This window comes from Lepisosteus platostomus, chromosome 1, assembly GCF_059453375.1.
Source record: "Lepisosteus platostomus isolate fLepPlt1 chromosome 1, fLepPlt1.hap1, whole genome shotgun sequence".
NCBI lineage: Eukaryota > Metazoa > Chordata > Actinopteri > Semionotiformes > Lepisosteidae > Lepisosteus > Lepisosteus platostomus.
In genome coordinates, this window is record NC_142611.1 from 10,885,603 (window position 1) to 10,897,708 (window position 12,106).

Here is a 12,106-nt window from a genome sequence, read left to right on the forward strand (position 1 = left end):
TTGCGAGCGAAGTAATAGCACACAGAGCTGGCAGTCAGTGGGCTATGAAACACCTTCCTGACGGTGCTGTGAACACATCAAATTTAAAAAACCTCACCAGAATGAATTCACGGTGTGCCCAGAACAACCCTGATAAAGCTGCTGTTAACTGCTGTTCAAAATGGATAGGCATTTCTGGCATTCCCTGTCTCGTACACAAATAAATGCATGTTCATTTAAACACCTAGTTTTTTTTTAAATGCAAACACATTTAACTGGTCTTTTATTTGTTTAGGCTTTAAAATTATACCGTTTTTATTAGGGTCATCTTCTACATCAGCGGTTAAGTCTGTTGTAGTAAGGATGGGAAAGCAATTCTCAGGAGGGATTTTGTCAGGTTCCCACGACAGGTGTGACAGATGTGCTTCCTGTGGTGGCAGACACATTCTGTGGAGGAATGCTAATTCCTCAGCTGAGGGAGGCGACCAGACAAGTGCAACGCTTCACTTGGAATGATCTGCCTCTTTCTGCACAACCGAAGCAGGAAATAACGGATTTTTAACCTGTTGCCTGCATGACAAAACAAATGGGGAGTAGGCATTCCTGTTCCTGTTCCCCTTTTCCCACGAGGCTCATCTGATCAAAGACCAAAAAGCGATCGTTTCCGAAAACCCAATCATTTGCCTTCTTTTGTTTTTTCGTAAGCCGCGCATCTGCAGTCACCACAGCAGCGCACCGTGTGGAGGAGTGGTCAGCTTCATTAAAAAAAAACAGAACACATTTTATGACAATTTGGCACTTTATCAGGTAGGTTATGAATGAGAACTTGATCGTTTTGGCTAAGATTGACAACGTGGCTCCAAAGAATACACATTTTGATCAAAAGCAGCTGAGTTAAATTGCTAATTGGTTTACCCGAACAATGCTTTGGCTTGTCTCTTTCAATTTTTTCACCCGCTACTTGTGCTTCATGACTCAATATCCTCAGTTTCAGACCTTTGTTACTTCTATGTCAGCCCTTTATGGGGCTGTAAGGCTCCAGGAAGGATTGAATGGCTCCTGGAGCAATGAAATTCTCCTGTTCCAGGTCTCTCACTTGGCTGGTGCACAGCAACGGAAATACAGGAACCATCTTGACAAATGTGTCTTTCAAAGCTCATCCCACAGAAGCTCCAGATGGATTGTGCCCGGGGGTGAGGAGAAATGTCTCTAGCCGAAAGACATGATTGAAGTAGCTACAGTACGCTGTCTTAAGCTTCACCCATGATGAGGTTTTCCTGTTTCCATCAACCCCTGTTTGAGGTTTTTCTTTCTGTCTGTTTTACACAACTGTATTTCCCAGCAACAAGCTCCTCTCTCGTGTAACATGGTATATTTGGTAAAGGGTTAATAATGACTGACAAGATCTTTCCCTTCTCGAATTCTGACAAACGTCTGGTGTCACTCTTTGGCTTGTGCAGCTTGTGCACACACAGCACCCCTTGATCAGATAAGGGAAGGAGAGCTTCCCTTTGAATTTCCCTGCGTTTTCTTTGTTATTTTTCTTTGTTTTCATGACCTAAAATTGACACGTTTGTCTGGATATTGAAAAAAAGGTGATCAATAGGTTTTGGATGACTAAGAATATGCCTGAACATTTTATTTCACCTTGCTGCACAAATTAAACTTGGGTTTAATAACCCTGTCACTCAGGTAATTGCAGTGCAGAGACCCTGATCACACAGTTTGCTGTTCCCCCTGATGTCTGAACGGCCCATTAGAGCCTCATTAGAGCCCTGTGATTAGCAGATAGCTGCTTCAAGTTCTTACCAGGAGTCTAGACACGAGTTTGCTTTTCATGGCCCTAACATGATACATTTGCAGGCTTTTATTGTTTTAGTCATTTACTACTGTGTTTATATGGGCTGTCTTGTATAAATGTGGGGCTTACAATTTAAGGCATTATAAATTTCTTGGTCTAATGCCCACATAAAACAACATTAATGTGACTGATGTCAAAGGTAGAAAAGATAAGGAATGTGCAAAGGGTCTAGCATTTAAAGGCACATTCCTAACTAGTTATCTCCAGAGTGTCATACACATCTGTGCTCCAGGAGTTGCGTCAGGTGGACCTGCAGACTTGAGAACTCAAACCATCAGTTCTGAACACTCAGTTCTGCACGGCAACCCAATTTTGTCGACTCCAGCGCATTTCTGTAAAGAACTCAACGCAATGACTTGTCCCATGCATCCAGTCATCTGAACAGTGAAGTGGTTCATCTACTGACATGACACGTACTGACTGGCATGATACCCCTTCTATAGTTTTGTGATAAAGATTTATAATAAAGACTTCTATCATAAAAGAAGGATGCTGCACTAACTCTATTATAAATATACTTTCAACAACAAGTTACCCAGTAATATTCTTTTGATAAGCAAAAGAAGTACAGTGAATATTAATGTGCATGTAACAGTGTCAGTACTTGTTTTTGGATAATATATCCTCTCAGTATAGTTACATATAGTTAGATATACTGTATGTATTTATACTGTATATAGTAAGTACTATATGTAAAGCATGTCTTAACTGTGTCTTTATATTGTTTTAAATATAGGCATCAGGCAAAGATCTCCTGTAACCTCTTGCTGTACAACTTCTCTGCCTCTGCTGTAGGTCAGATTCTGTGCTTTATGTCACAGCGTTAAAAAATAAGCCATGAAAATCCCATTGCGTGTTACTTCATCTTTGAGCAATCTGTGAACAAGCTTTGCCCCTTCCATCTCTCGCTAGGCAGCTTTGACGGCACCGTGCCGAGAGAGGAAAGCCAAATAACTGTCAAGTCACAACATCGCCGCTTACAAAGCCTGCAGCCCGTCCCCGCAATTAAGATCGGCGATGTATCTCCATGTTTGTTTGTTTGTGTTGCGCTTCGTGAGGATCTCAGGCAGGCGATGCGTGTCAATAAGGCAGAACAAAGGCACTGCTGCCCTATTCGCTTTTTACGTCTTCGGCAAAAGCAGAGAGCAGCAGCACACATCTGTTAGCTGAACCGCGCTTGCAATTTACATGACAGCAGCAGCCGTCAATTGGAATTGGAAAAACAAAATCCTTCTGTGAAGGTGAAGGCTAATTATTGTGTCTGATTTAATATTCTAGTCCTCCCACTTACCCCCACTACTGCTTCTTAATACTAGGCGCTATAGCCCTTACTATACTATATAGGGGATACTATATCCCTTCCACCCACCCCTATAAAACTGAGTCTGGAAGGATGACACTTCGAGTTAGTTATGGCTCATGTGGTGCAAGCAAATGCTACAATCTGCAACACTCTCCGTGACTAGCACATCCCTGTAAGGATTAGGGGTAATAAACTTTTGTGAGCATTTCTACACCGCTGACACTCTCTGTAAAAAGGAATATGCTTTAATATCTGTAATGCTTCTTGCTTTACAATTGCCGTTTCAGTATGCCAGGCCATGTTAAGTACAGTATGTCCAGTGATTTATAATTCTGTTAGGAAGTCATCAGAACACAAGGCAGTGTTGTTTTTATTGTTTATATCGGTGCAAATCTTGTACACCTGACAGGTACGCAAACTTTCTATCCTTCATTGTCTGTGGAAAGATTTCATTCTGCTTGTTCAAGATTTTCTAATGTACAGAAGCTCCCACAATTGTGTTTTTAACAACAGGATATACACTGAACCTTTTCCAACTGAGGTTCATTGTCAAAGTTCAGGTGTTTTTACTGTGACCACAGCATGCACTGACAACATGCAGACACTGACAGTTTCTTTGACAGGCTGTTCATCACTGTCCCTTACTCTCCAAATAGTGTCCGTGGCTCACCATGACCCACAGGACATTTCTTCAGGAATGCTTGGAGTTCATCGGTACTGCAACTTCCAGCCTTAATCTTAACCCCTCCAGGATGAATGGTAACACTTGAACTTTAGTACAATTACAGCTGTTGCCCAGTAAGAGAAACAACTCTGAAACAACTATTCAACTTTGACCTTCTGCTTAAACTGTGTGTCGATCTGCTGCCCGACATGTTATTAGATGAAGTCAGGGTTGCCAAAAACTATGATAAGTGACTTTTAATGGTTAAATGAGTGTCTTCGACTGGGGTTGGACAGTTTTGGTCCAAGGCACCATGATATCATCTGGTTTTCTTTCTAGCTGGGCTCTTAAGTGCTTAACCAAAACGTTTCTTCACCTAATACTTTGCAAATTAGATGTCATTTTTCTGAGTTCTGAGACTGTGGATAATTTTGTGCATAATGATTAGGAATATGAAATCAGCTTCTCTGTTAGGAGCTGACAACACTTTAAATTGAACATTTATTTTGAGAATGAAAGCCAGCAGAAGCCGGGTTGGCAAGCCCAGTTTTAGAAGCTAAAGTTGAGTTCTGAAATGTATTCAGAAGACTTTTTAATGTCCAGTAGTTCTGTGTGAATATATTGTAAGGGAGCAGGAAGAGTTTAAATAACTGCTGATAAGTAGAAACAAAAGAAAAATAAACAACATTTAGACTATGGAGTCTTAATGAGGTGAATATATTGTGAATCTAATTGGAATGATTTTTTGTGGTTTGTAAATATTTCGCCCAACCACTGTTTCCAAAGGAAAAGATAACATATTTATTTGACTAACTTTGAATAAATATAACACAGCTACAGTATATGTGTTGTGTGAAGGACTTGCAAAGGAATTTTAAAAATACTTCTTCTTTTGTGTTTTTTTCTGTCTCTGAAGTCGAGTCATTTTGGTGGTCTTGGCAGTCATTCTGAGGTCAGCGATTGGAAAGAAAACTGAATTAAAACCTTTATCAGGACTCTCTCTCTCCTGCTACAGTGCTCACAGTTAGTGTACAAAAGCATTTTAACTTTGGGAATAAGCCAATGAGCTTTAACAGAAAGACATTAAACTCAGTGTCTAGAACTGGAACAAAAACTGTTTTTTTTTTAATTTGTCCAGGGCACAGACAAACACAGAATACTGTGCAAAACTGGAAAGTCTCCCCAGTTACTTTTCTTGCTCTTGTTGTTCCAAAGGGTAATGGGGCAATCTTTATAAAAAACAGCAAATACTGGATAAGGAGGGTGAGGTGTTAAGCACTAACATCACTGTTCAACAAGGCCCATTGAAAGGCCATGCAAGGAGTTGCTATGGAGCTATGGTTCAGCAACACAGGGAGTCAGATGCCACATAGCTGGAGAATCTGACTCAAGAGCATCAAAGGTCTCTGTGAAGGGAGGGATTTACACTTATTTCAAAGATTTGAATGTGCGACAGTGAACTAGCCACATGAAAGTTTGTTTTACATAAAGCTTACAATGTCTTGCTCGTCGTAGTATCTTCATACAAATAATAAAATATCGAATGGTAGCCTATATGATGCGCTGTGCTTTCGGTAATTTTGGTAAAATTGAGAGAGTTTTTCAAGAAAAGTGCCAAAGCGAATATATTATTCTCTTATTCTTTGTTGGATTATTTTAAAATAGATTTTAATGTTGTCGAATTACATATTTAGGCATTCAGTCAACAGATACAGGTACACAACATTAAATTGTGTTATCCATACGCTTTTCAAAGATCATCGGCATTTGTTTTGAAATGTTGTAGTTTAATGTAACGATTGCAAGGATAAACTCAATAGACAACAACTGGAAACTTAAGAGACTTTATTTCCTTAGGCCCCTCCCATCTCGTACATGACGGAGAGGGGGGGGGGCTGGGTTTGTAGACTGTTTCCATAGCGCTGGAAGCTCGACGGTACCAATAGGCAAAAACGGGGGGGGGGGCTTCCAAAACTGTTGAACTGCTTCAGCCTACAAAATAACTGTGGACCCTCTTCTAGGGCTAGCAGGTATAACTTCAGAAATCAAAACTTAATCCAGTACCCGGACTCAGTGAACGGCTTCTGTCACGCGAGCATGCGTGGCCCGACATCGTGGCGTTGTTCCTACCCCAGGGCGCAGTGGAGCAGTCTGTATTTGAATAATACCGTGTCCAGCGCGGCGAAGGGAGCGGGGCGGGGCTGGTTGTCCCTTCCCTCCGGCACCTGCGAGAGGAGCAGCGGCTCGGCCGTGATTTATTTCAGCGCCTAGCGGAGCCTCCGCTCAGCGCGATGAGAAGTGCTGCTACTGACACTTGAAGCACCCGAGTTGCGTCAACTTCTCAGATCTTTTTGAAGATACGCGTCTGGGTAAGGCTTTGGAAAATCTCGTGCAAAGAGACCTGAAAAGGGGACTTCAAGTTAAAAAGCTGCCTCATTTGTGTTCACTGTTCCAGCTGTGACGAAAGTTTATTTTTGTAATGATAACACTACGTCAGTAATAATAAGAGTTGTGCAAGTTACAGGTAGCTGTCCGACTCTGAGCAATATGTAAGCCAGTGTTTTGTTATTGTCTGAACATTTCTAGTGTGTGAATCTCTTAATCCACCAATTCTTGTTTTTAAGACCAATTAAAGCAACAACTATGTGTACTAGAAAAGGGATCGTCATGTAAGTTTTCTGACATATTCAAACTGCAATGTATTTGGATCTGAAAACTATACTACCAGAACAAAAGCGATTCCTGTGCTGTAATTCTCCGGTGAACCCACAGCAACATAACCTGTAGGATTCTTTAGAAATTCTAATACAAATGCAAATATTTTTTCTGTAGAAAAATCGTGACATTTCTGATATACCTTCGGTTTATTCTCATAAGGGCTGCATTCAATATTTACCGATGAAACGGTACAAGGAAATAAATAGAGTGGTTAGGAACGGTAAATATTTTCCCTATTGTAATTTAACTGGTATGGTAATTAATAAAGCGAGCAAACGTGACATAGTTGTACTTTGATTTCAGCTGATGACGTATACTTTAACGTCCGTAGTAATTTCTATGTCAAAATATATGGCTATGCACACACAGGTATGGGAAAGTTGTTACTCTGCCTTGAAAAAGTTGCTTCAAATCCACTTGCACAAGTTAAATTCCAATTTGCTCGCATATAGGCCTCAGCAACTTAGATCAACACAGCACTCTACCAAAATAACCCGAAGGCTGCTCCTACTGGGACTCCAGACAGCATCACAACCTTTTCCCAGATGTTTTTCTTTTCATTTACAGCAGACTTGTGGCACATCTCTTAAATAGCAAGCCAGTTCATTTTTTGAAGCAAGTTAACAAAGGTAAATATGGAGTATGACTTCTCTAAAGCTGTCTTCCAGAGTCTGACAGTAAAATACGTTATCATGGAAGAGTCTGGCTTGGATAATTCTGTCACATGCAGAGTAGGGCTGGTGGCCTAACCGATATTATCCAATGAAATGAGACATATTATTTTCTAAAAAAAAAAAAGCATTCGTGTTTTAGTTCAAGGTGGGAGCTGCGTCAGCGTGTGTTGGCTGCAAGGGAACAAGTAAAGGTTTGTTCTAGGCTGAAAAGAGAAGACAAGAAACACGACGTTTCAGCTGTGGAGCCTTCTTCAGGTGTGAATTCATGTTTTATACCTCCCTGTGAGAGCAGCAGGTGGGACTGGCACAGATTTTTGCTATGTGTGTGATTGTGGGTGGCATGGTGGCGCAGTGATCTGTGTGGAGTGTGTATGTTGTCCCTGCTTTCCCAGTGGGTTTCCTCCAGGTGCTTCCAGATATACTGGAAGGTTATTTGGCTTCTGAAAAAATGGCCCTGGTGTGAGTGCGGACGCGTCTGTGTCTGTGTTTGCCAGGCGACGGACTGGCACCCCTTCCAGGGTGTACCCCACCTTGTGCCCATTGCTTGCCAGCTCCCCTCTGGCCCCAGATTGGAAGAAGTGGTTCGGAAATGGATGTATGGATGTGTGTGTGAGTTTCAGCCAGTTAATAATGTTGCAGTCTGAGTTCTAGAGGGTCGACACAAGCTTTTTAGGCACTAAGTGACTCAACTGGTAAAGACTGGTGCCCAAGCGCCAGTTGAAGTCTGGGTCATGTCACTGGCTGGCTGTGGCCGGGAAATAACTGACCAGAGCAACTCTTAAATGGCTGAGGCTCTCTTCTTCAGCTCGGCTGCCCCTCTAGCCTCTCAGGCTCTTGCAGATGTAGTGCTGTCAGCGAGGGACACAGCTCTTCTCCAATTGGTGCAGAACCTCCGGCATGGAGGCGTAGATTTTCAACTAGTGAGCCAAATGTTAGGGACGACTCTGCCCTCCTGTGTAAATGTTTCCCCGTTTTTCCCAGACTAGTGGCAACACTTAAATACAGTTGTGATCATCTTTGCCAAAGACTTCTTTTAAGTTCAGGAGCTGAATAACAAAGGTAACAAATGAGCGGCAGAACTGTTTGTATTTTTAAAATGTGGAATATTAAACTTTGACGTGCAGACGGGCGGAGGAGGAGTGGGACAAAAGTGCAGATTACACTTTTGTCGGTGTTCCAGTTCATACGCACCTGTGGGGCGCTAACTCAGGCAGCCAGTGGACAGGGAATGGCACGTACCGATGAAGCATAGGCAATTGTCCATCAGATTCATATTGCTGCTAATGAAGCTACAGTACTTCAAAAAGTCTGACCTCGAAAGCCCACACATGTGCCAAACCCACTATGCTAAAAGGCCAGCCCCCTGCCATGGAAAGTGTCATGGGGAATGATGTCACTGTATCTTTATGACTGTGCATTGTTAGTCCTGGGATCCTCTAAATTAATTCACAGAATTAAGCATGGGCGCCCACCCCTTCTAACGAAGTTACCTGCCATTGTAATGTTAATGGTTTATGAGATACTGTATAATAATACATTTTTGGCAATTACTTGCCAATCAATTCTTAGTGATGTCTTTCCTTATTTTAGCAAGTGGTAGTCAAGCTTTTCAGGGAATTAACTAAATAACTTACAAAGTCTGTAAACTAAACTGTTGCACTTTGTATTTGAACTTTAACTTGTGTTCTGCTTCTTAAAGGAAACGTGTTGTTTGTAGTGAATTCCAATTAAAACTTGCACACAGTACCATCCGGTCCATGCTTGGGGTGCTCTGACTTGGTGTGGGATGACCCCAGAAAAAGATAGACATTATAGACTAAGTTTAAAGATCCAGCAATTAAATTAAATTGAATTTAAAGAAAAATGCAGTTGATTTCTAAGCTTGAAGTTAAAGTAATTTAGACTGGTTGTAAAGTTCTCTAATTTTGTCAGCTTCAGTATTTGTGTTGTAGTGTTTAATCTCATGGCCTCTCACCCCTCTCCAGTGTTACTACTTCTACACACTCTTCTTAACTTGCCATGTATATTAAAACACCATTTTTTTAGTTTCTGTACGAAATAGGTTGCACTGCTGTCAAACCACAATGCTTTGACCTTGCCTGCTGTCATATTCCTGGCTGGGTGGTGATGAATTGCTTTTTCAAACTTTCTTGAAGTGTCGAAAAAATTTGCAGCTTGTTGTGCCCAGTAAACTCCCATAATCAGAAGGGAAAACAATCATTTTCAGTCTCCGTTTAGTCCTGCTTATTGGTTGTCAACACAATTGGACATGAGTAAAAAAAAAAAATCACTTTTTTATTGCATTGGTTCAATAAGAACTGCTCTGTAATGACTTGTGGTACTATAGAGAGTCACTTTCTCCCCAGAGACTTCTGAGATATATGGATAGATACATTTTGTCTAGAAAATGAAATTACAGTCGTCTGCCTTTATAAATTGATTTTACTAAGGAAAAATAATTATGTTTTTTGACAACATTTTCTATCGCTTTAGCTTATGAAGCTTTGCCTTCTTTGCTTTTACATAAACTTTGATTTACAGTTTAGTAGCTAAATAAATCTAAAATTTCATCCAGTCCAGATGCTCTTAACTACCTGGCTGGGAGAGTATTCCCAATACCCACAACTCTTTGAGTACAGAAATGGTTCCTAAATTGTGTTTCATTATTATTTAAGGATTTCCAAATGATTTCCCAGCAGTGCTGAGTGAAGAAGAAATTTTCTGTCATGGTCAAATTATGGATGGCTGGAAAATGTGATTTTAAGAGGCTTTACTGGTTGAAATTTGGACTTTCTAATATAAGCCAAGTCTGAGATTGACATTCTCCATCCGGAAGTACCATCACCCTTGTGTGTCTGTGTGTTTTAGTGTAAAGCCATGGAAAAAACCATCTTAGACTGAGACAGTTGTTTTCGCTACCTCAACCTCTTTCAAGTTCAGCTATTCATTATTTACAATGGCCAATCACACAATCTTCACTCATGCTTAAATAATGGAGAAGCTGCAAATGATTGTTTTATGAACAACACATTAGAGTTCTACTTTCACTGGAACTGAAGTGCCATACTAAATCATACTTAAAACCCATTTTAATCTAACTTTTCCTGAGATTTATTAAAGGTGAGAGCAAAGTCAAGCAAAATTACCCGTGTTCTGTTGTTAAACAGTGCTGTAAATTAAAGGTGTGAATTATAGGGAAACTTTAATTACAGTGCAGTGCCTTGCAAAAGTGATGTCCCGGATTACACTACAGTATACAATATTATAATATTTAAATTATCTTTACTCAAAACTTGATTGCTCAGCTTGATTGAATAGAATAGAGTGAAGGAAGTTAAATGTCAGCCAAGACGGTCAAGTCCAAAATGAAAATATGCTCATTCAATAATTATTAATTCCCTTGAGTCAATACTTGCCGGAAGTCTCTTTGCCATTAGGATGGTGCAGTTTTCACCTGTTCTTCTCCGCAGACGTGCCGAAGCTTCGTCAGGCTGGCTGGGGACTGCTGATGGATAGCAATCATTTTCAAGCCTTGACACAGATTTTCTGTCATTATTCAAGTTAGTAAATGGGCCGCTGAAGGACTTTCGCTTTCTTCTTCTTGCGCCAGTGTAGCTTGGGGTCGCAGTCCTGCTGAGTGGCGAATTCCTGTCCCAGTCTGAGATCTTTAGCAGACTGAAGCAGGTTTTCCTCTCCCATCCATTTTCAGTCTTGACAAGCTTGGCTGTGGGGATGTGGTTGACTGGGTAATAGACTGGATTGGGTTTGTGCCACGTGTAAGGCTTCTAATTTTGTCTCGTCGTTTCGCAAAATTGTTTGCCACAATTTGGCGTTATTGCTTAGGTGGTTAGACTCGCATTTTGCCATTCTGCCAGATAGGCCACCTCTGGGGAGTGAGTGTGATATTGCTGTATATTTTGTCCTTTGACAGCCACTGAACTCTGTAGCTTCTCGGAAGTCACCGGGGGCCTCGCAGTGGCGTCCCCTAAACAGTGTTCTTGCTCTGCTGTTCAGCATGGCCTCGCCAGTGTCTGAGTGGTCTGTCACACTTCACAATGATTGATTTCACTGTGCACAATGAGATTTTTTTTTTTTCACACCTTTCTCCTGATCTCTGCCTTTCTACAGCTTTATCCCTGACGTGTTTTGAAAGCTCCTTGGTCTTCGTGGTTAAATCTTTGCTTGACATTCACTACCTGACCGAGGGGACCTTACGGAAATGGATGTATTTGTTCCGGAAAACACTATTACTGGACACAGACACAGACAATAGTTTTGTGCACCTGAATTCTATTAGGTGTCCTATAACAAAGGAGATGGATATGTATGCAATCGACATACTTAAGTTTTATGATTTTTCTTTGCAGGTTGTGTTGAAACGTAACTAATTTTACCCATACGCTGTTTAACTTCCAGCCTTCAATTTTTGGTTAGAAATAGTCATTAAAATGCATATTCATCATGTGTACTTAAACAAAATGGAACGTCATTGGAAAGAGGTAAACACAATTGCAAGGCAATGTACTAAACCCATGTGTGCATTAGGTGGCCTGCAGCATACGTTCAGTGCTAATCGTTAAGAATTTTTGTTTTCTAGTTTAAGCCATCTAGATTCTAAGAAGTATCCTATTTGCTAGTTTCTTCATGTTTTAGGATATTATTAGGCTTTCATTGAGTAAGTACCTTTTAAAGCAATGTGGAGAGTCTGACTTATGAGCTCTGAGGGCTGGCTGGAAGAAGCTGGGATCACAACAGGCCAGATCAGCTTTTCCTAATCTCTCGGACAGTTACTGGCAAGCCTGCAGACTTTATTCATACTTGCCAACATTGGGAGCATTGCTAACCCTTCTATTCAAACCTTAGGTGTCCCAGATACTAGCAGGTGTCTCCTTCACCTTTGGAAAGAA

The 12,106-nt window shown here is 41.0% G+C and overlaps 1 protein-coding gene across 2 annotated transcripts in view; it reads left to right on the forward strand.

Annotated features, from left to right (window-relative positions):
• Positions 1 to 5,772: 5,772 nt before the first annotated feature.
• Positions 5,773 to 12,106, forward strand: part of LOC148677677 (protein NSUN7-like) — a 55,900-nt gene continuing 49,566 nt past the window's right edge. Inside the window, exons 1-2 of one of the 2 annotated variants that reach the window (XM_088623556.1) lie at positions 5,773 to 6,176; positions 7,093 to 7,154. The gene's annotated coding sequence lies outside the window, so the exon portion shown is untranslated. The remainder of the gene's footprint in view (positions 6,177 to 7,092; positions 7,155 to 12,106) is intronic. The other variant, XM_088623547.1, reaches the window with a different exon arrangement.